This window comes from Giraffa tippelskirchi, chromosome 4, assembly GCF_054371585.1.
Source record: "Giraffa tippelskirchi isolate mGirTip1 chromosome 4, T2T-mGirTip1v1.2.pri, whole genome shotgun sequence".
Lineage (NCBI taxonomy): Eukaryota > Metazoa > Chordata > Mammalia > Artiodactyla > Giraffidae > Giraffa > Giraffa tippelskirchi.
This window is the reverse complement of record NC_137278.1, coordinates 121,858,629-121,883,371: the sequence shown is the minus strand read 5'-3', so window position 1 is coordinate 121,883,371 and position 24,743 is coordinate 121,858,629. Positions and strand designations below refer to the sequence as shown.

Sequence of the window (24,743 nt, the reverse complement as noted above, 5' to 3'; positions counted from 1 at the left end):
TTTCAATCTTATCATACCTCTTGTCTGTGGGTACCCTACCCTATTCTGAGTCCATACCTGGTCCTTTGCACTGAACTATAAGATTGCTTGTTTATTTTTTAAATCTTTAATGTTTACAATGTGCCACGTGCTGGTATAAGCTCATTACAGGTGTTAGAAGCTCATTACAGGCGAAACTCATTTGATTTTCATAACAAGCCCTGAAATAGGAATTATAGTATTCTAACTTTACAGGTGACACAACTGAGCCACAGAGAGACTGAGTAACTAACCCAAGATCACAGCAGTCAGTGGCAGAGCTGGGATTCAAATATAGACATTCAAGGCCCAGAGTCTATATTCTGACCTATAATACCACAGAATTACACATAAACTATCGACTTTCTTTGCCAAACAAGAAGTAAAATTTCAGTGATTGATTCACACTTACCTCAGGTACTGTCAAAATGTCACCATTTTGAACTCTTTAGTCAGAAGATAGGACTGAAAGGAAGTAACTGTGGCCAGTGAGTGAAGGATGGGGGGGTACAAGAGACTTGAGAAGGGCTATGCTGAAAACTTTAAACTTTATCCTAAGTGTGGTAGGTAATACTTTCTGAAGGGTAATCAGAAAGCTTAGATAACAGCATTCAAATAAGTCAATAATGCAATAATGAGGAAGAGAGTATCGTTTCTGTGAAAAGTTGGAGGAGAAAGGGAAAAAAACATTTGTTGAACACCCAGTGTACAAAGGGATAGTGCCTGATGCCGTGCTCGTGATTCATCATTCAGCAAGAACTTTTCAAGGTTTAATTTCCCCCAGTAGAGAGCTTAGAAAATTTAGGTAACCTGCCTATGGTCTTGGGAAAGACCTGGAATTTGAAATACATCTGATCTCAAAACCAACACCTTTTTTTGCCCACCACCCATTAGGAAGCCCCCAGAGCTTCTCCATGCCAAAGACCCACAGAGAAAGGATTCCTTCCCACACACCATTATTCATCCTGTGACATGATAGCCTCTTTAAAGAAAAATAATAGTTGTATATAAGAAAAAACTAAGTATCACTCTGAGAAACTTCTCTCAGATCTTTTAATTACAGACATCAGTGAGTAAAAACCTGAATATATGAGCAAAAGAACAAACGAACGAACGAACAAAAACCACTGGATAGCCAGCCAGGACAGAAACTTGATCACCACTGAAAGTATCTTCTCTGCTTCCCTGAAAAAGGAGGAATTAAACACCACCCCCTACCCCAGGCACCATGTGCCCAGGGAGAGCACAAAATTCCCTGGATCTCCCTTGAGTTGCTCAGGGCATCATTGTATATACTTGCAAAGTACACCAGCCCTAAAGGATGTGAGGTGCATTTCTGTTTCTGACATGGTGACCTTGCATGCCTCGGCTTCTAGCTGGAGAGCAAGCTTAGGGAAAAGAAAGCTCATTACTCATGAGGTCTAAGTCTTTGTTTGTTATGTTCCCATGAATAACTTATAGCTGTATGGCCTCATGAACAGCAGCCCTGACAGGGCTGACGTGACAGTCATACATCGAATCCTGATCCACCCTCCCAGGAGAAAACGGAGTATTTGCTCGGTTCATGTTTCGCCAAGAGAGGCTCTTCAACTATTTATAAGTTGAATCGAAATTTCCACTACTTCAGCTGACACAATGGCTCTATCTAGCAACTGATAAGAGAGATCCAGCTAGAGCCTTCAGGAAGCCAGCTTTGGCAAAGGGCAGTAATGATGGGGAAGGGGACCAGATCATCACCAAGGGAAGTTCTCCTTCAGCAGGCTCTGCTCCCCTCCTCCTCACTCAGTCTTCTCCTGCTCCACCGCAACTAAGACCTCTAGACGGCTTGTCTAGAATGGACATTGCCACTATCTTTTTGCAAACATGCCTATAGGCAGGTTCCTGTGCCTTATCAATGCTTACTGAGGATACACTGAAACTGATACTGATCAGTATCTCAGTGTCCGTCTTTTTCTGGAAGGAGGGCTGTCACCTCTAATTTGGTCCTATCCAATTCAAAACAGATTCGCTGAGGACCTTCAATGTACTGGTTCTGGAATATTAAAGATTACTAAAATTCAGTCCTTTCCCTCCAAAGGCTTAAAACCTTATAGAGAAACAGACACACTGGAAGTATTGTCTGAGATACCTGTTCTGCCCCAGAAAAAACACAAGGAGCCGAGGAGGTCACTTAACCCAAGTTGGAGGATTACTTTATGGATAACATGTGCAGACCCAGTGCTGTGTACATTCCTCACCTTATGTAATCCTCACAACAGCCCTCCCCATAAGTCTAGTCCTACTACTAAACTGATTTTTCTGGTCAGGTCTCCCAGGCTCAGAGATGTTAAGTGATTTGATCAATCTGACAAAGCAAGTGGCAGATATAAGATTTAAACAGCCCAGACTAACCACAAAAACCATGCACTTACTAATAAAACTGTATTGCCTCTCAACAGCAATTACAGACTTTAATGTTCATGACTGTATTAATTTACTGTTCAAGAAATAGTTGCCAAATCTCTCGTATGTTCAAGGCACTAAAAGGAACAAAACAGCACTATGGGCGGTTCTGGACCTCTGGTTCTTGCCTTTGAAGATCATCCTAGGTGAAGAGTTTTGAATGACAGCATTCAGTCAATCTGAATATTCTGGAAATATTTGCAGAATACTGTTTTGTACCAAGTGCTATGCTTGATTCTGAGAATATGGAGTGATCTTTAAAAAAAAAAAAAAAAGATCTCTGTTCTCCTGGAATTTATATTTTGGAATATATGCAAATAAAAATGTTGAAATATGTTGAAGATGGTAAGGCTATGAAGAAAAGTCAAGTTGAGCAAGGGGCTGAGGGCACAGTGAGTGACTGAATGAAGAGCTTAGCATTCTGAATCAGCCATTCAGTGAAAGCTTCTCTGATAATTGGAGGAGAAACCTAAATAAGGTGAAGAAACGTGTTATGTGATCATCTTTGTGAAGAGTACGTATGGCTAGGCAGAAGCAACAGAAACTGCAAAGGCTCAAAAAAAACAAAACAGATTTAGAAGGTACCAGGAATGGCAATGTGCCAGATTGAATTGAGAGAGACTGGGAGCATTAGGAGATAGGTGGGAGGTCAAAGGACAGGTTATCCAGGGCTTTGTCAACAGTGGAGAACTCTGAATGGGAGTGGTAGTGTCACGCTCTGATTAAATTTTTAACCTCATTCTGGCCTCTCTGTCGAGAAATGATTATGGAGACAAATAAGTACAAACAGGAAGTCCAATTAGAAGATCATACAAGGCTAAATTTGAGATGATAGTAGGTTGAACTAAAGTGGAAACCGTGAAGGTTGTCATATTGGGGGTATATTTTTCATGGTAGTGCTGACAGACTAGATTATATGTGGGCTGTGAGGAAAAAGAAGACTGAACGTGCTTAAATCACTGGAACAGTGCCTGGGACTGAGTTTGTTCTCAAAATGCAGGAAATCTGCCTCCTTACCTAGGGGAAATAGGTCTCAGACTAACTAATCACACACAGAGTCCATAAGAAGAGCCCAGCAGAAGTCTAACCTCATGGCCACCACCCACACATGAGCAAGTAGATGATATTCCACCTCAGTTGCTTTGATCAAATTGCTAAGTAGCTTCTATTTGGGTTCAAATAAACCAATGTGAAGAATTACTAAAAGAAATTTGGTTTTATCAAGTGTGAGGGAACTCCTTGGTAAAACTGTTACTACTGTAAGTAGAACACAGTTCTATTTATTGTACAATTCAAATATTGCTTTACAAGAGAAGTCTTCCATAGACCTCCTCCAACTAAGTTAGGTCACCTTGTTACAGCCTTTCAGCACTTCTGTATCTTTCCAGCACAACTCTTGTCAGTTTGAAATTTGGTGTATATATAGTCGATTAATATTTGCCCCCTCGCAAACTACCATCCCACCCTTTTTAACTTTGAAGCATTTGCCTAGGGAAAAATACAGTGAGCACTCAAAAATATTTGTTGGAAAATGAATTAGCACTTCCACATTCATTGCAACAGTATTCACAACAGCCAAGAAAAAGGAACAAAAAACTAAATATCTAGAAACAGATGAATGAATGAATGAAGAAAATGAATATACATGCAATGGAATACTATCAAGCCTTTTTAAAAAAAGGAAAGTCTATAGTAAGCAGCAACATGGATAAAACTTGAGAACATTATGTTGAGTGAAACAAGCTAGTCTCAAAAAGACAAATACTACTTGATTCCACTCATATGAATCATCTAAAATAGTCAAATTCATAGAACCTAAGAGTGGAATAGTAGTTGCCAGGGGCTGGGAGGAAAAGGAAATGAAGTGTTAGTAATCAACAGGCATAAAGTTTCAGTTAAGAAAGATGAATAAACTCTGTACAACATTGTGCCTATGTTCAATAATAATGTGTTTTACACTGACAATTTTACTAAAAGTATAGGTCTCATAGTAAGTGATTTTATAACAATAACATAAATAATTATTAAAAAATAATAAAAGTGTGTTTAAAATATATTTCATTTTTTAAACAGAGAGAAAATGACCTATGAAGAAAACTAGAATGAAATTTAATAATTATGAGCACTTAACTCAATTTTAAAAATTCTATTTATAATCACTAATTATCCTACTAGAATATACAGAATTCATTTCAACAGAGCCAGAGCTGCCACAGAGAAATGCTTCTTCCAAGCCATCTAGGACTTTAGGCTGTGATAAAACTTTACGGCTTTGGTATCAGGGTATTTGAGATTGATTGAGTACTGATTCAGAATAACTGGTCTCTATAGGTATACAAATGAAGTGTCTCACCTAGATTTCAGCTGTAGCTTCCCAACTGTTTTCTTGCTTCCATCTTGCCCTGTTAAAATTTTCAACACAGCAGCCAGATTGCCTCTTTCAGAATACATCACTCTTTTATTCCCCCACCCCCATCTCTCTCAGAATAAATGCTAATATCCTTATAATGGTCTCCAAAACCTTTATCAATCAGGGACCTGGAAGGAAAATAGATAGCAAAATCAAACTGGTAATAGAAGGGAGTTTAATAAAGGGACTATTTACAAAGCTGAAGATGAGGTTTAAAAAGCTCACTTATAGATAGTGCACTACCCTGAGGCTAGCAGCCATGGAGAGCTATCACCATCTCTTGTCTTAATGGGGCAGGAGGAACCCAGGGGAGTAGCTTGGAGAGGGCTGCCTAGCAGGAGTGTGGCATTTGGTAAAAAGGTAAACTCACTGAGCAGCAACCCAGCAGGGAGGAAGCCAGGGGGATGAATGTCCTGACCCTGGCATTCTCCGGCCCTTGCATCTTCTGTCTGGAACTCACATTGGCTGAGCCCCACTGGAAGGTGACAGGCCAAGGAGTCTGTTGATATAGTCCATACACGTCTCCCTTCCAGGGCACAGAGCATGGCAGAGAAGAGAGAATACTGGATCTGGAGAAGCAAAGGGAAAAGGTTCAGCTAATGTCCTGTGTGATCTTCCCCTTGCCTCTTCTTTGTTCCTCCTGCTGCAGTCATTCTGACCACCTTTATCCTGACACTCTAGGCACTGTGCAACTTCAGAGTTCTTGTATTTATTATTCCCTCGCTTGGAACACTTTTTCTCTATTATCTGCCCAGCTCATCCCCTCACTTACTTTAAGCTGAAATGCTAGCTTCTCCATGCTACATACTTAAAAACCTATTTAAGGTTATAAATCACCTCCCCCAATATCCTAATCTCCTTAACTCTCTTCTACCTTTTCTTTTTCCCATAATATTTATCACATACTATATCATATATGATCTAGGTTTGTATACTTCATTATGTAACTTTTATTGCATCTATTGTTGTCAGCCTTCCTTGCTAGAATATAGGCTCCAAGGAAATGATCTTCATTGTGTATTTTTTTTTTGGTTGATATATTCTAATGCCTAGAAATAGTACAAAACAAAACACATAAACGAGCAGAGGGAAATAATCATCTTAAGTGCACTATTCAAATACTCTCACAAATAGCATGTTGAATTTGGTTTATAAAGACAGGTAGAAGTAAATAGCTGTATTAAAATCAAACAATACTGCTCCCTTTTCTACCCTCAAGAGATAGATTAAGGTTAAATCTCGACCTTGATTGAGATTAAGTCTGACCAACTGTTGAATGAATCTTTGTCCCTCTGTAGATAGCTGCACATAAAACTGTTCTTGAGTGGACACTCATTCTTTTACATTTCATTAAACTAATTCAAGAAAGGATGGTAAGCCAAAGACTATATTCTCTTGAGTCTGACCTCTTTCAGTGAAGGTGGATGGAACCATATGAAACTCTGGTTATACCCTTTGAAAATACTAAGAATCATCAGAAAAGAATACAGTGAAGTCATTGTCTAGGAGGTGCTTAATTGCACTGAAAGACGAATAAAACCACTCATATAGTATATAGTTGTACATCTTGGTAATCTCTCAAAGAAACCTGTAGATTTGTGAAGTAACAAGCGTTCTAAAGAGCATAGAGATAAGTACAGTACTATCACTGTGAAGACAAGGAGACTGAGGTTCTCAAGTCCACTGTCTTGGTCATAATCAGAGTGTGCAGCAAGGAAGTGGTTGGAGTGAGATGTAGAAACCAGGTCCCCACTCCCCGGACCAGAGCCCTTCCTACCATATGATTCAAAACCTTTAAAAATCAAGAGACCAAAGGCCCTTGCAGTGATTCTATTTAAGCATGTCTTCAATCTATACTAAACCAGCATGAAAAGATTTAGAACCAAAATAAAATGTTTATCCCCGTAAGTGTATGAAGATAGGAACATTCCACCAAATATATATGATTAAACAAGAATTATTTTTTTAAATTTCTTTATAAGCACACTTATGTGTCTAATAAACATATGAGAGCAATAAAATGGAATATAGCAAACCTACAGTTAAGGAAAGTACTTTTTATTCAGGCTTTTGACAAATTTAAAACAGGATAGGAGTGGGTAATGATCTCATCTTTCCCATCAGATCTTCCCCCACAAAGCAGGGGACTCTGGAGCTATGCAGATGTACAAATCCTCTAGAGTTCTTAAAATGAAGGCATATTTTTATAGTGTCATCAGTAGCCGTAAAAGCTTTGCCAGTAGTATTTATGTGCATCATGGTAGCATTTTCAAATGTTAGTTCAGACTCTAATAAGAAATTATAAGTAGGTAGTGTTTAAAAGCAGAGAATTGGTCTTCTTGAGCTATCTAATTTATTTGCAAGCCAAGGGAAAACATTTCTCTTTAAAGACAATATCACAACATTCCATTTAAAGTCACCTGAAATGAGAAAAGGAAAATCTAACTAGGGAGTCATCGACCTCTTAATAGAAAGGAACTTCCTTTAAACTCCCCATTAAAGGAATATTTTTAAAGCAGGTTAGGTATATCCTTGAAACAAGAAAATCTCTTCAGATGTCTGGTTTTTGTACCCTTCCGGCTATTGTGCCATTCAGCTCACTTTATCCAATTCGCAGAGGTCATGGCTTCCGAGAGGAGATGTGGTTAGATAAAGGGTCGCTTCTGTAGGTCTTTGCCTTCCTACATTTCCACCTCAGGCAGTTCTTTTACAAGCTCACTCCTTGGATAAAAATCTACAGAATCAACCCAAAAAATAAAAGATGGCTTGAAATTAAGTGTGTTCTTTTTTTTCTTTTCTTCTGACCTCATAAACCAGACAGTGGTTTTATATGTATGCAAACATCAAGAACTATGACGTGGCTCATCAAGGTCAGACAATGTAATCTGAGTTGCTAGGTAGGCAAGAAAATCATAAGAAGAGGAACAAGCGTTTCCGACATGTGTGCAGAGGATCTGGGAAAGCTGGCATTTCACTTGATATGCTGTCAATAGACAGAGAAACCCTAAGACCAGGTATTGACCTATAGAAACCCCTAGGAATTAGAATTTCTTTTCTGCTTTTAGAGAATTAGCCCAGTAGAGTCCTTCCCACACAGGGGGAAAAATATACAGATCTAAATATTTAACTGTGCCTTGACCAACTGTGAAATAAATGTGTTTATTTGAAGATTCATTTTCCTGTCACTTCAACTTGTGTTATGACGCCGAGGGCTTTGAAGTATGAGCCATAGGAGTCCTTGACTTTGGAATGCCTTAAGCTTCTATGGAAAACTTGAACCATTCTTTGAAAAGGAGTTCTATTTGATATAATCAATATTTTGTAAACACTTATGGAAATAAGCATTATAGAATGTAAACAGCAGCACTAGAGCTAAAGTAACAAGAAATGTTGACAGTCTATGGAAAAGTAAATGCAATTTACTAGCTAAGCTATGACAATTAAGATGTAATTTCCATGCAGAGATAATAATGTCAGTATTGTTCATTATTATATTTCTAACGCCTAGAACAATGTTTGGCCCATTTTAGAGGCTCAATAAATAATGTTTATAAAATAATTGAATAGTATAATAGATGAATAAACAGTCTTCCAAATCCAAATAAAGTATTCCCAGAAAACAGAAGACCAATTTGTGAAGAGGCAGTTCTAGAGAGATGAAACTGTCCTTTAAGAACAAATATTTCCCTTCACTCTTAATATACTTTCACCAAGGAACCACATAGACCATAATTAGTTCTCTTGTATTGCCACGCTCACAGGGATAGTAATTTCTAACTGATTACAAGTTAATAAATTGTCTTTCTGACATAGATTAGTTCCATATCCCATGAGGTGTAGGTTGTATGAACAGGTCTTCCTAGGGTTTCTTCAGAAGGCTTACCTTAAGGAAATTTCACAGTTTCTGGCCCTGTAAGCCCTGAGGTAAACAGCCAGCCCACTGTACAATATCATGAAAAGATGTAACTTGTGCCTTGTGGACACTACTTTCACCAGAAAAAGGATATCTGTCATAATTTCAGTGTCCTGATACATTCAGGAAACTTGAGCCAACTCTTATTTTCCTAAATTTTCACCATACAAAGACTCAATGAATATATATTTGATCATCAGTAGTACCTGTTAAAGCATAAATTTTGTGTCATCACTACCATCTTTCCTTGAAGTTGACATTGTCCTAAGGAAGAAAATTGGAAGAATGTTTTTTTAATCATAAATCCCTGTTGAAATCCACCCTAAATTGTATGCATGCAAGCATTTATTCTTTCATTCAACCGGTGTATTTGATGGCCTGTTGACAGCCTATGGACACTTAGCTTCAGTTATAATATTAAACATACGGAGGTGAGAATGTTGGTTAGTAATAGTTTGTTTGATAAATTCTAGCTAACTGTATTAGTTTTCTAGGGCTGCCACAACAAAATACCACAGACATGGTGGTTTAAACAACAGAAATTTTTTGTCTCACAGCCCTGGAGGCTGGAAGTCCAAGATCAAGGTGCCAGCAGGGCTGGTTTCCCCTAAGTCTCTCTTTCTGGCTTGCAGATGGCCACCCTCTTGCTGCCTCTTCATGTGATCATCCCTCTATCCATGTGCATCCATTGTGTCTCCTTTATGTCCAAATTTCTTCTTCTTGTAAATTCACCAGTAAAGTTGGATTAGAGCCTACTCAGCTTCATTTTAATGTAATCACCCCTTTTAAAGCCCTGTCTCCCAATACAGTCACATTCTGAGGTATTGGGGTTAGGACCACAAGATATGAATTGTGGGGGTGCACAATTCAGCTCATGACACTAACATGATGTTGTACTAACACAGAATGATATAAAGTTTTTATTAGAAATGTCAGCTTGGAGAAACTGTAATAGAAGTATAAAGCAGAGCCATATCTGTGTGAATTAGGTAGGACAGAGAGTAGAAATCACTGAAGGCAGACGTGGTGGGTTGAAAGATTGGTGTTGGAAGAAAGTGATCAGTAAAGACAAAGTTGGCTCTACCTTGAATACCAGAGATCCCTAAAGAAACACTGGGTCAGCAAATGTGGATATGTTTTCACCTTTGTCTTTTATAAAGTAGACCATTTCCCACACACAGATAAATTTACCACAGAATGTATGAAGTTCAACTTCAGTGCCCCTCAAGGCTCTTTCCAAGGCTATGGATATAATTGTATATTCATAGCTTTGTATTTTCTTAAGAGGATCTTGGACTCCAAATAATTTGGATCTGTTCCTTATTGCAAGTATTAATACTTTCAGCCTTTTTCAGAGGGAGAGGTTTGGGGCATTTGTTGAGTTAAACCCTTAGAAATGGGTATTTACTTGGAACAAATATAACTCATAAAGTATAACTGTTGAGTAATAGTCTTTCAATAGTCTTTCAACCTGCAATAACAGTTACTACAATCAACATTCTTGGGAATTTGAATCTTCAGCTTACTTTTAGGTCATAGATACTGAGAAATCTCTGGTCATGTACTAGTCTATCTCTCTGTCTCTCTGTCTCTGTCTCTCTGACTCTCTCTCTCTCACACACAGACACACACACACACCATACACACATTTATATTTGGGCCAGCAATCCAAATTGGGCAACTAAACTGTATAATCAATTTTAAAAGTAAACTGTGTATGTTTAATAACAGTAGTGAAAAATATACTTTTGAAGTCTTTCCATTTTCCTTTCATGGGAAGCCATCCTTCTCGCATATCTTCTCATACAGTTGCAGTAACAATTCCCTGTACATTCCCTGGCTGTGCACATATCAAAACCCAGCCAATGTGACATTTCCTTACTTTGACATTAACCACAAAACAATTTCTTTATTTTCTGTGAAAAAAAAAAAAAATATATAAACATCTTAAGTGACTCAAAATTCCACTGCCCAGTGTACCTTTCCAGAGCCATTATATGTGGTGAGAACCGTTTTCGTACTGTTCCCTTTAGAAGATATTCTGCATTTCCTTTTTGAGTTTTGCATGTAGCTCTTCCTAGCAACAGCCTTGGAACTGAAGACAGAAAGGTAGCTTTTGGTTGGAAAGCAAAAGAAAAAGTGAGATGAGATCCATGAAGCAAGACAGTTCAATTTGCCTAACAAAGCAGAATTCCCGAATTGAGTTACTCTTAAAGCACTGTAATCAGCCGTGCTTCTTAAAACGCCTGGGTTATATCTAGCCCCACTCACACTATGGTAATTATCAGCTGCCACCACACAGAAGTGCTGCATTCCCTGTTACTTTTTTTTTTTTTTCAAAATGTCAGCTTGTAATCTAAAGGAAAATTACAAACCCTACTTTTTTTTTAGGAATGTTTAAAATAAACCCACAAAAGCACCAAGTCTGTTACAATTACTGTCCTGCTTTAAGGGAGAAATATCCCAGGTGGTGTTTTATCTCTGCAGCATCTATTTCTAAAGTTTAGCCACAATGAAAGGACCAATAGTGCCTTATATAATAGACCAATGCCAGTTTTTGGATGAAGCCAAAACTTCTTAAAGAAGCTTTGAGACTTTATTCTAGATACACATAAACAACCTTAAGGATCATCACACCTGTGTTTCTTTAATAAAATATCACAGCACAAAAATTTGTAGTATCAATCATCATTTGTGTGGTGCTGATAATAATGTGTAGAGGTTTGCTCTTTCTTATTTAATAGTAACACGAAACTCATACCAAGTGAAATGGTTTATGCTAATAGCCGCATTTCCAATTAAATTGTCAATATAAATCGCTCTGACATGCCATTATTCCTTATTTTAACAACTACTTTTACACCATACTCCTTAGAGCCCTTGTATCATTTGACTTGTAAAAGAAAAATGAAATATCAGTCAAAACATAATGGGCAGAACTCTACTGAGAAAACTCTTTAGCATAACATAATCCACATGAGTTCAAGGCACCCGAGGTTTACAAGGAGAGTCTGCTCAGAATACCAAAAATCCTCTAAATGATGGGAGCAAGTCACTGAGAAATCCATAAATTCACCTTTGTTCATATACGTGGAGCTATGCCTAGATGAGTAGGCCAAGGACTAGGAGGCAGATGATCAGGTTGGGGTCCTGGCCCAGCAATGAACAGTCTAGATGATATCGAGCAAATCTCTAGGCTCAGTTTCCAAAACTGAGGTTCCCTAAGGCATCTTCTGACTCCAACTTTATACAACAACAAGTTCCATAAAAGATGAAGAAAAACTAGGTCACTTCATGAACTCAATGCAATTCAGGACCCAATTTCCAATAATAGCTTCCTCCTCACCCTTATAAAATATACCTCATCCCTGTGTTTGTCCTGTTTATACATCCAAAAAGGAGAAAGAGTTTGAAAGGAAGAGATGAACTCATGTATTCCAGCTGCACTTCTCTGGTAGCTATGTGACCTTGGACAATGTACTTAACTTCTAAAATTCCAGTTTCTTCATTTTTGAAAGCAGGATGACATTTCTATCTTTGTGTGTGTGTGTGTTAGTTGCTCTGTCATATCTGATGCTTTGCTACCCCATGGACAGTAGCCCTCCAGGCTCCTCTGTCCAGGGGATTCTCCAGCCAAGAATACTGGAGTGGATTACTATTCGCTTCTCCAGGGGATCTTCCTGACCCAGGAATCCAACCTGAGTCTCCTGCATTGCAGAAGGATTCTTTACCATATGAGCTACCAGAAAAGGGGATGATAATTACAGTTAGTATTCCTAATCCATCATTCATCATTCCTTCAATCTAGTAGCATTCAATAACTTGTAGTTATCATATGTGTGTGTATATATATATATATTTACACACATACACACAATCCCAAAGAAAGGCAATGCCAAAGAATGCTGAAACTACTACACAGTTGCACTCATCTCACACGCTAGTAAAGTAATGCTCAAAATTCTCCAAGCCAGGCTTCAGAAATACATGAATCATGAACTTCCAGATGTTCAAGATGGTTTTAGAAAAGGCAGAGGAACCAGAGATCAAATTGCCAATATCCACTGGATCATCGAAAAAGCAAGAGAGTTCCAGAAAAACATCTATTTCTGCTTTATTGACTATGCCAAAGCCTTGACTGTGTGGATCACAAGAAACTGTGGAAAATTCTGAAAGAGATGGGAATACCAGACCACCTGACCTGTCTCTTGAGAAACCTGTATGCAGGTCAGGAAGCAACAGTTAGAACTGGACATGGAACAACAGACTGGTTCCAAATAGGAAAAGGAGTATGTCAAGGCTGTATATTGTCACCTTGCTTATTTAACTTCTATGCAGAGTACATCATGAGAAATGCTGGGCTGGAAGAAGCACCAGCTGGAATCAAGATTTCCAGGAGAAATATCAATAACCTCAGATATGCAGATGACACCACCCTTATGGCAGAAAGTGAAGAAGAACTAAAGAGCCTCTTGATGAAAGTGAGAGAGGAGAGTGAAAAAGTTGGCTTAGTAGTGGTGAAAGTGGGCATCCTTGCCTTGTTCCTGACTTTAGGGGAAATGCTTTCAATTTTTCACCATTGAGGATAATGTTTGCTGTGGGTTTGTCATATATAGCTTTTATTATGTTGAGGTATGTTCCTTCTATTCCTGCTTTCTGGAGGGTTTTTATCATAAATAGATGTTGAATTTTGTCAAAGGCTTTTTCTGCATCTATTGAGATAATCATATGGTTTTTATCTTTCAATTTGTTAATGTGGTGTATTACATTGATTGATTTGCGGATGTTAAAGAAACCTTGCATTCCTGGGATAAGGCCCACTTGGTCATGATGTATGATCTTTTTAATATGATGTTGGATTCTGTTTGCTAGAATTTTATTAAGAATTTTTGCATCTGTGTTCATCAGTGATATTGGCCTGTAGTTTTCTTTTTTTGTGTCATCTTTGTCTGGTTTTGGAATTAGGGTGATGGTGGCCTCATAGAATGAGTTTGGAAGTTTACCATCTTCTGCAACTTTCTGGAAGAGTTTGAGTAGGATAGGTGTTAGCTCTTCTCTAAATTTTTGGTAGAATTCCGCTGTGAAGCCGTTTGGTCCTGGGCTTTTGTTTGCTGGAAGATTTCTGATTACAGTTTTGATTTCCGTGCTTGTGATGGGTCTGTTAAGATCTTCTATTTCTTCCTGGTTCAGTTTTGGAAAGTTATACTTTTCTAAGAATTTGTCCATTTCTTCCAAGTTGTCCATTTTATTGGCATATGGCTATTGGTAGTAGTCTCTTATGATCCTTTGTATTTCTGTAGAGTCTGTTGTGATCTCTCCATTTTCATTTCTAATTTTGTTGATCTGATGCTTCTCCCTTTGTTTCTTGATGAGTCTGGCTAATGGCTTGTCAATTTTGTTTATCTTCTCGAAAAACCAGCTTTTAGTTTTGTTGATTTTTGCTATGGTCTCTTTTGTTTCTTTTGCATTTATTTCTGCCCTAATTTTTAAGATTTCTTTCCTTCTACTGACCCTGGGGTTCTTCATTTCTTCCTTCTCTAGTTGCTTTAGGTGTAGAGTTAGGTTATTTATTTGATTTTTTTCTTGTTTCTTGAGGTACACCTGTACTGCTATGAACCTTCCCCTTAGCATTGCTTTTACAGGAAGAATTAATATAGTGAAAATGAGTATACTACCCAAAGCAATCTATAGATTCAATGCAATCCCTATCAAGCTACCAATGGTATTTTTCACAAAACTAGAACAAATCATTTCACAATTTGTATGGAAATATAAGAAACCTCGAATAGCCAAAGCAATCTTGAGAAAGAAGAATGGAACTGGAGGAATCAACCTGCCTGACTTCAGGCTCTACTACAAAGCCACAGTCATCAAGACAGTATGGTACTGGCACAAAGATAGAAATATAGATCAATGGAACAAAATAGAAAGCCCAGAGATAAACCCATGCACCTATGGACACCTTATCTTCGACAAAGGAGGCAAGAATATACAATGGAGAAAAGACAATCTCTTTATCAAGTGGTGCTGGGAAAACTGGTCAACCACTTGTAAAAGAATGAAACTAGAACACTTTCTAACACCATACACAAAAATAAACTCAAAATGGATTAAAGATCTAAACGTAAGACCAGAAACTATAAAACTCCTAGAGGAAAACTTAGGCAAAACACTCTCCGACATAAATCACAGCAGGATCCTCCATGACCCACCTCCCAGAATATCGGAAATAAAAGCAAAAATAAACAAATGGGACCTAATTAAAATTAAAAGCTTTTGCACAACAAAGGAAACTATAAGCAAGGTGAAAAGACAGCCTTCAGAATGGGAGAAAATAATAGCAAATGAAGCAACAGACAAACAATTAATATCAAAAATATACAAGCAACTCCTGCAGCTGAATTCCAGAAAAATAAACGACCCAATCAAAAAATGGGCCAAAGAACTAAACAGACATTTCTCCAAGGAAGACATACAGATGGCTAACAAACACATGAAAAGATGCTCAACATCACTCATTATTAGAGAAATGCAAATCAAAACCACAATGAGGTACCATTTCACACCAGTCAGAATGGCTGCTATCCAAAAGTCTACAAGCAGTAAATGCTGGAGAGGGTGTGGAGAAAAGGGAACCCTCTTACACTGTTGGTGGGAATGCAAACTAGCACAGCCACTATGGAGAACAGTGTGGAGATTCCTTAAAAAACTGGGAATAGAACTGCCATATGACCCAGCAATCCCACTGCTGGACATACACACCGAGGAAACCAGAATCGAAAGAGACATGTGTATCCCAATGTTCATCGCAGCACTGTTTACAATAGCCAGGACATGGAAGCAACCTAGATGTCCATCAGCAGACGAATGGATAAGGAAGCTGTGGTACATATACACAATGGAATATTACTCAGCCATTAAAAAAAATACATTTGAATCGGTTCTACTGAGATGGATGAAACTGGAGCCCATTATACAGAGTGAAGTAAGCCAGAAAGAAAAACACCAATACAGTATACTAATGCATATATATGGAATTTGAAAGATGGTAATGATAACCCTATATGCGAGACAGAATAAGAGACACAGATGCATAGAACAGTCTTATGGACTCTGAAGGAGAAGGTGAGGGTGGGACGTTCTGGGAGAATAGCATTGAAACATGTATATTATCATATGTGAAACAGAACACCATTCCATGTTCGATGCATGAGACAAATGCTCAGAACTGGGGCAATGGGATGACCCAGAGGGATGGGATGGGGAGGGAGGTGGGATGGGGGTCCAGGAAGGGGAACACATGTAAACCCATGGCTGATTCATGTCAATGTATGGCAAAAACTACTACAATATTGTAAAGTAATTAGTCCCCAACTAGAATAAAAAAGAAAAAATAAAAAAAATAAAAAATAAAAAAAAGTTGGCTTAAAACTCAACATTCAGAAAACTAAGATCATGACATCTGGTCCCATCACTTCATGGGAAATAGATGAGGAAACAGTGGAAACAGTGTCAGGCTTTATTTTTGGGGGCTCCAAATTAAAAGACACTTACTCCTTGAAAGGAAAGTTATGACCAACCTAGACAGCATATTAAGAAGCAGAGACATTACTTTGCCAACAAAGGTCCATCTAGTCAAGGCTATGGTTTTTCCAGTAGTCATGTATGGATGTGAGAGTTGGACTGTGAAGAAAGCTGAGCATAGAAGAATTGATGCTTTTGAACTGTGGTGTTGGAGAAGACTCTCGAGAGTCCCTTGGACTGCAAGGAGATCCAACCAGTCCATCCTAAAGGAGATCAGCCCTGAATATTCATTGGAAGGACTGATGTTGAAGCTGAAACTCCAATACTTTGGCAACCTCATGCGAAGAGTTGACTCATTGGAAAAGACCCCGATACTGGGAAGGATTGGGGGCAGGACAAGAAGGGGATGACAGAGGATGAGATGGCTGCATGGCATCACCGACTCGATGGACATGAGTTTGGGTAAACTCCGGGAGTTGGTGATGGACAGGGAGGCCTGGCATGCTGCGATTCATGGGGTCGCAAAGAGTCGGATATGACTGAGTGACTGAACTGAACTGAACACATTCATTCACATGTAATACACACTCTATCAGCCTTGGAAAATATCTCCTTCAACTCTAACCAGAGACGGGACTCAGAAATTCTCATGTCATTAAATCAAAATTAGAAGTACATGTTGCTGTGGTTCCGTTCATAGTGGTATGATCAGATTGATGCTGTAGCACACTAGTGTAACACTACAATTCTTTTTTATTCTCTTCATTACCACTACCAAAAGCCCAGCATGAACACTGTCTATCTAGCTAAGGTGTCCTCTCTGTCAGGTAGAATGACCCTCGAGGTCTAGACTGCCATTCCATAGCCAGTTTCAATAATTTAGAAATGGAATTACATCATTTTTCTACAGCAAATCAGAAATCTGGCTCAGTGCAGATTAGAATGCATCTGCTTCCATTTCATCTCATTAGCTCACCCAGCTTGTTTGATCTAGCCAAATATAGACCAAAGCCTGCAGAAACCTACATACTTCATAAATAGATCCTGGCCCAGGTCTCTGAAAATTCTAAGAAAGTTTTCTAATCTTTGCTACCCCCTCAGCCTAAATGATCTATTACCTTGCTCTTTAATTTTGCCACCCAACTTCTCTTCAGAGCAGTCTGTGCTCACAGCTTTCAGTCTGGTCTCCCCCATACAACTTTTCTAAAGTTGTCCTTGTGATGATCATCAGTGATCTCCTATGGCCAAACCCCCAAATCCTTCTCAGCTGCCATTTACTTCAAGCTTTCCCAGGAAATTGTAACCACGGTCATTTAGAATCATTGTCCTCCACAGCTACATTAACCCTGCATATTCATGGTTCTTCTGCTTTTCTGACCTCCCTTATTTTTATCAGAAAAATTTTCCTCTTACCACCCCCCCACACACACCAAATTTAGGGGGTTCCTAAATTTTACTTATTCTTCTATGATCATTCAATAGTAATTTTCTATACCCCAGCATTTTTAACTATGACTCCATGCAAGGGACTCCCAAATCTAAATCTCCAGCACTACTCACTCTCTGAAAGCCTCCACCTGGATTCTCAACATGAGTCCAATTGTAACTCATTATCCTCCTCATGAACCTGTTCCTAATACTGTGGCCCCCAAGTTCTTTCAAAATCGCCCCCACCTTTGTGGTCATCCATGATCCAAATCTCTGCATCCATTTGCTCACTTTCAAATTAGTTATTCTATGTCCATTCTATGTACCTTCATAAAATGTGTTTCCACCTCTTTCATCCCACTAAAATAGATGCTCTGTTTTATGGCATTTGTAAAATAAATTTTAAAGAAGACAGAGTCCCCAATTCTAGGTGCCTTCCACTTGAAGCTCTCTGACAAATTAATCCTAAATTAAACACAGAAGACATATCTCTGATCATTTTCATCTCCTGCTCAAACACCTTTTATAACACCATTTCTTTTAAATTAAACACTAATCACTAGAGTAGATGATAGGTATTAAACATTTGTTTAGTAGGTCCTAGGTAATATGTCAAATGCTGTCTACCTATTATCTCACTAACTATTATCATAGATGTGATTTTACAGTTATTTGTGTGATTATATTGATAAAATATCTCTCCAACCAGATCATAAGCTCCATGAGGACAAGGACTTGAAAAACAGGCACTCAAGTGCTGTCTACTAATTGATGAATGAATGAGTGAGTGAATGAATGAATGAATCCCTCTTTGACCATCAAAGCCAATAAAGTACTCTTTTTTTCCTCTTTGAAATGACATACCAATTTCTTATGTCCTTTAGCATATTATATATTGTAATTACTATTCCTGTATTAAATTTGATTAATGGCAACAAATAAATTCCAGCTGGGTGACTTCAGTTTCGACTAAGGAGCTGTGCAGGAATAGTTCAGTATCAGCACAAACAAACCTGGCAAAATTTGACAATAGAAATATTGATGCTATGCAGTGGCACAGGAAAAGTAACAGTACAAATACTTTGCCTCCATATATAGATCTAATATTTAACATTTGGTGGAAATCTTTCTGCTGATGCCCTCTCTCAAGAAATTTAAGCAGTTCTGAAGTAATAAGCTAAGCCTTCAATCCAAGCATATGACCAGGTTACAACAACCAGCCCATTCATTGTCTGGATTAATTTATCTGATCTTCCCGACTAAGCAAGATTTCCCATCCTCTGTCCCCTCCCTTGTACATCTCTCAAATTCTAGTTCTTTTTCTTTGACCAAAACTGATTAACAAGTGTTCTCCCTTGCCAGAACCTGGAATAAAGCTTGTTCAACCAAGCACTGATTCAATAGAGCAAGATAGATCCCAATATGAATCAGACATGCATCTTGGCTTCAAAATGCTTACAGATTGAAGACAATAAAGCTAGTGCTTAGGTAACTGTAATTCCTAAAGAATGGTATAGGTGGCATAAGTTATGGGCAGCTAAACTGTGATGGAAATTCAAGGCAGGAATGTATAAGGTTGTGAGATTCCCAAAAGACTTTACAGAGAATTTGTATATGATGCAGTTTCTGAAAGATGAGTAAGATTGAGCTGTTCAGGGATGAGAAAAAGCATATATTCCAAAAGGAAGAGATTAACAAAGATTTGAAAGTCTGAAAAATCTGGGATATATAAGATTATATATCATATAAAAGATAATATAAGATTATATATTATATAAAATCTGGGATATATAATATTGGGTAGCAGAATGTAATCATAATTATATTATTCATGTTACATTCCTTTTGAAATATTCAACTATATGATGGTTCTAGTCTCATTTTTAAAAGGAAAAAATAATTATTTATATAGAGTCCATTGGTTTGCTGACTTATTACATTGGTGAACTCCTATTTTTACTTCAATAATACCACTTTGTAAATGTTAGTCACTGATCATTGTTTTTGTGTTCAGCAAGTCTACCCTCCTTGTCACACACTAAAGCCTAGGGATGTGGAAATGTCAAATTGTATTGAGCAACAAGAGGATGGATTTTGCATAAATACTTAAATCTCAGACACAAATTCATAACTCTTGGCACTGTAGACAACTGAGGTAATTGGAATCTCTCTAGGTCAATTTTTAGTCCAAATCTTGTTTTTAAAATAGTCTGAGAAAACTTAACTTTGGGGCTAAACATCTCTGAGTTGATATTTTGCTTTGTTTTCCCTGTTGGGTGAGTTGTTATTTTAGTTGATTTTGGTTTAAGTTTTTCCCCCTTGGATATACGCTATAAATCAGGCTTATGGCATTTTGCATTCCAAAGATGCCTTGTCTTGGCTGTACAACTGTTATCTCATCTAAACCCCACAGCTGTGTCACTTCCTAACGACCACCATCTCTGCAAGACAGCTGTTGCTCTTAATTGGCAGGAATGAAACAGATGAGTAATAAGAAACTAGCCTGAGTGATATACTACACAAAGAATCCATTTACATTTTTTCCCAACTATTTGAAGCTAGGAAAGGTAGGGCAGGAGCCTCCATCAGAAATACATGGAGTCCCTTGGCCTCTTGTCCAGAAATTTACAACTGAAATTGCATAGAGCCAAGCTGCCTCTTGGCCAGTCCAAATGAGAGTCCCACCCACGAAAACATTGAAAAGTAATTTGAAATCTCTAGCAAATTTTCCTGATGAGTTGCCAAAGAAGAATTCTGTCATAAATCACAGTGAAGCTTCTTAAAATCCACTTTTTCCATCCAATCTTCCACAGCACACATATTAACTGCAGCTACCACAGTATCTACTAACTTGCTACTCAAAGTGTGCATGGGCACACCAGCAGCACTGGCATCACCAGGAGCTTGTTTAAACACTCACACTCTTGTTTAAAAACCCACTTCAGACCTATTGAATCAGAATCTGTATATTAACAGGACTCTAGGTGGTTTATATGCACATAATATTTCAAAAAACACTGCTTTCATCAGATGGTTCTCACACTTTAGCGTGTACATAAGAATCACCTGAAGATGCTATTATAGGGAAGATTCTTGGGCATTACTCCAAGTCTGAATCAGTAAGACAAATATTTGGATACCATTGTCGTTTGATAACCAGAACCTCAGATGATCTGAGAACCACAGTTTGATCTTAGTCCATGAAAACTAAAGATCTCATCATCTCACCCTGCACTGATTTTTCTCAGTCTCCTTCCTTCTGGATTATCTTTTTCTCTGAACTTTTTAACATAGGGCAATCTAGCATGTCAGAACTTATGTATGTTTATTTGTTACTCTCTTATAATTGTCCCCTTATAACAATCTCATGTTGCCAGCCTTGCGGTCTGCTACTCACTCAGATTTTCTCAATCTTTATATAATGAAAAGTACTGCAAAGCTCAAGTCTGAATTAGATACTCAGCCTTGGAACTCTTTTAGGTGACTCTGTTGCTGAACACTTATCAAAGGTATGCAAACCAAAGAAAAAGTGGTGATTAATCTTTTAAAGAATAATAGAACACTTTATTCATTCTGTCCTCCCTTCCCCTATGGCTACTGAATCAACATAAAAGTTAAAGTTTCAATTCAAAGTTAATCAAGTAGAAGAGGTATCAGCAAAACAAAATAGGAATACAGGGAATGGTGATGAAGACACACTCCTGACAGTAAGATACATAGATAGATAGAAGTAAGGAAGGACTGAGGTTTCAGAGAAAGAGCACTGGACTTGGAGTCATAGGATGTAAAATCAAATTCTTTATCAAGTCTTCCCAAACACTGTGGCTTTGAACATAAATAACCTCCAGAGAGTTCAGATTCTTGCCTATAAAATGCAAGTAACACCTGCAGTACCCACCTCACAAGGCCTTTGCAAGGTCCAGGGATCCTTGATCAAATCAAGTCTTAAATAAGGTATTAGTTGCATAAATACTTGCTGAATGAATCAAGTTGATGCTGTAGACATAAAGGAATGAATAGGGCATAGTCTTACTTTCAAGGAGCCCACTGTCTAATGATGAATACAGATACACAGATAACAGTTAAATGGATGAATATTAGGCTGAAATAGGAAGGGGCTCTGAAGGATGAACACATTTTAAAAAGGATGGGTGTGGGAGGAGGGTGGGAGGTAGACATCCCCATCATGAGTTTGTAAGTTCTTTCTGGTATTAAGTTGCAGTTCTCTATACCAGCTAATTCTGCTGGAGTAATGATAAATATTGGTGATAATAATAACATTTTGAATTAATCTAACAAAATTTTTGTATTATTAGTTTGATGAAGAAAAATGTGCTAGTAAGTGGGAAGTGTGACAGTTTGATGAGGGAGGAATAAGACAAATTCTGAGTGGTTGAGAGGTATTTTCTCATTTCCCTACACTCAGAGATATCAACATCAGTGAATGTTTAGCATGCACTCAGGCTTCATTCCAAAAGAAGAAAATACTAAGTCTTCCATTCGAATATAAACTCTCATTATAAGCAAAGGGATTGTCTATTTTGTTCATTGCTGTGTCCCCGGTGGCTAGAATGTTACCTGATTATGTCAGTGGAGCTCAATAAGTATTTGCTTCATGAATGAATGAAAAAATTAGTTCTGTATGAAGCTAATGACTAGCCAGTTACACGTGCATATGTGTTCTGTTCTTCACGTGAACAGTTTATTTGAGGACAATAAATGATATTCTAGGTTTCAAACATGGGATAACTTTGACAAATTATGAACATTTCCAAATTAGGATTTATACTTTAAAAAATGAATCCTTACCTAGCTATAATTCGAGGTAAAGGAAGTAGAATTTTAAGGCTCTCTTGCTAAAAGTGTTTACTGAACGATGAGTATTTTAATTGCCTTCATATCTTTTCCCATTTTTCTCCAGAGTGCTGGTAATATACAAAGTTAAATAACACTTCAAAGATGAATGTCTGTGACTTTTCATCTTAACACATTTCTCTAAGTAATAGTTTCTCTTGACTTTTCATATATTGCATTATGTAACTTCCAGAGTCACTCTCATCTACAGAATGAAGGTGTTGGGCAAAATGATGATGGGCAACTCCAATATTATATGCATCCTGTACTTCCTGTACTTTTAAAAATTCATATTTTTAAAGGGCTCTGGAGAACAAAAAGCTTAAGTAAGCACTTGAGTAATTGTACAGTTGTTTCCTATCTTTCATCTTAATTTTATGTAGCTTTCATTTTGTTAAAAAAAAAAAGAGGAGAAAACTACAAAACAGATTTTTTTTTTTAAAGAAAATTTTATTGTAACTACTTTGGATGGAAAGGAGATAGTTGTACATAATGACAAAAATTAAATATGGGTGAATATGCCATACCTATCATTAGTATCACAAATGCTCTCCTTTATCTCTTATTAAAGAGAACCTTCTCTTTGGACCCCAGTTTAAAGGATACTTTATTTCATATAACTTCTTGCAATTTGGCTACTCCCAAAAGTCCAAAGCTAATGGTACACATGTAAGAGAACAGTCATAAAATCAAGGAAGTTATTGCCTCCTCTTTGCAAAAACAAACTTAACCCAGAAATCTTGTCATAGAAGATTTTCAGAGAAAAGTCAAATAACCATAATTACACTCACCCACACTCACCCTCCACTAAAAAAAAAAAAAAAAAGCTAAAGCAAAATAGTATTTCTAAAATCTTCCACAGGAACTCAGATATAACAAGGGAAGTAATTTAGGAATTTAGGACAGCAGGGTAGTATCCAGTCCTCAGCAGAGCTCTTAGGTCTGAGGTGTCAAGCATAGAATGTAGTACCTTGTCTGCAAAGATGGCTCCCAACAATTCTTTCCATTACTTTTCAATTGATTCCCCCCTCTCCTTGAATCTGAACTGACATGTGACTTGTCTGAAGAAAAGAATTGGGGTAAAATTGAGAGTTCTTGTGTAAGGAACCTGACAGCTTCCCTTTCCCCCCTCTTAAATCCTTGAATCAAGTAAGAAGTCAAGTATCCCACTAGAGAAAAGCCTCATGGACAGAGGCCCTGGAAGACGAAAGGAAAAGAGAACCACCTAGACCCCAGCCTTTTCTTCTACTCCAGCTAGAGCCATTTGGGATCTTCCAGCCCCAGCAGAGCCATCTCAGCCAAATCACATGAAGCAGGAAGAGCTCCCCACCAAGCCCTGCTCAAATAGCAGAGTCATGAGCAAATAATTCAAATAACCAATAACTAAAACAAAGAACAAAAGCTTAAAACAGTAGATAACAAAATCTGTGAATATTCCAGTTCTTCACTCTGTGAAGTATATCCCGACCCTTGGGCATATGGCAGGGCACAGAAGACTGAATAGAATGGCTGCCTTCAGAGTGCCCACAAACAGTGGGAGTGACACTCACATAAACAAACCTCTGGCAGGGAGTGTGAGAAGAGCTGTATGAGAACCACACTCCTGGTGCTAGGGGAGGGTGTGCCCCTTCCAAGCAGCTACCCCCCCGGGGAAGAGCCAGAGAGGAGGTGACATTTCAGCTCTGCTTTGAAAACTGAGTAGGAGTTTCCCAAGCCAGGATGTGTGGCTGAGAGGGAGGTACATTCCAGGGAATCAGTTTCATTTGTGCAAGAAATTTAAGCTTCCTAAAGGCTGAACTACTTGTATTGGGTCTGTGAGTATCACCTGCTAAGAGATTCATAATTTCCCAGAGTTAGACAAGTAAGAGAAAGTATATTCTTCTTTGTGGTAGAAACGTATTTGTTGGTTGCCTGAACTCTCTCTCTGCTTCCAACTTTATGACCTGTAAGTAGCCAAGAGAAAGAAACCCATGTGACAGCAAGACAGGCTGTTAAAAAACAAAAATGTGCACGCTGTCTTTCTCTTATCTTGTTATAAACAATTGTTAAATAAAGGAGGTTGTTTGATTTATCTTTGTTCAAAAACAACTCCCAATATTTTTAATTGAAGGTATAGAGGCATTTTGCTCTTTATTATGAAAGAGGAAAAAAATC

The 24,743-nt window shown here is 38.0% G+C and overlaps 1 long non-coding RNA gene across 1 annotated transcript in view; it reads left to right on the top strand.

The window, feature by feature from the left end:
* LOC145546654 (uncharacterized) overlaps positions 1-24,743 on the top strand; it is a 239,762-nt gene that overhangs the window by 198,013 nt on the left and 17,006 nt on the right. The window lies entirely within an intron of this gene.